The sequence below is a fragment of the Penaeus monodon genome, chromosome 25, assembly GCF_015228065.2.
Source record: "Penaeus monodon isolate SGIC_2016 chromosome 25, NSTDA_Pmon_1, whole genome shotgun sequence".
NCBI classification, from domain to species: domain Eukaryota; kingdom Metazoa; phylum Arthropoda; class Malacostraca; order Decapoda; family Penaeidae; genus Penaeus; species Penaeus monodon.
This window is the reverse complement of record NC_051410.1, coordinates 39,856,564-39,856,885: the sequence shown is the minus strand read 5'-3', so window position 1 is coordinate 39,856,885 and position 322 is coordinate 39,856,564. Positions and strand designations below refer to the sequence as shown.

At 35.1% G+C, this 322-nt stretch overlaps 2 protein-coding genes across 3 annotated transcripts in view; one reads left to right on the top strand and one right to left on the bottom strand.

The window, feature by feature from the left end:
- LOC119589256 (Fanconi anemia group D2 protein-like) overlaps positions 1 to 322 on the top strand; it is a 52,010-nt gene that overhangs the window by 12,202 nt on the left and 39,486 nt on the right.
- Positions 1 to 322, bottom strand: part of LOC119589257 — a gene marked incomplete in the record, with an annotated part of 20,057 nt that overhangs the window by 6,810 nt on the left and 12,925 nt on the right.

Genomic DNA, 322 nt, shown 5'->3' with positions numbered 1-322 from the left:
GCATTTTCATCGATAACATAGTCGATGTTACTTGCTACAGTATTAGCAGTTCATGCACATTGTGTCTTACTTCTGTCGTCCTCCTAAGAACTAAGTTTAGCAGTGTCCAAAATATGTATTTTATTTTCAACTTCATGCCTTTTACCATCAAATAATTCCTCGGGTTTGGATAATTAATCATGTTCATCAGAGACTGAAATTATATAGACTGGGCTGCAAGTCCAGGCAGGATTCCTAGTTCTTTCGTCATCAAGAACACCTTTTTTATATAAATTAGTTTTTCCAAGGACTCCATAAAATAAGTGTTTACTTGACAAGTTGG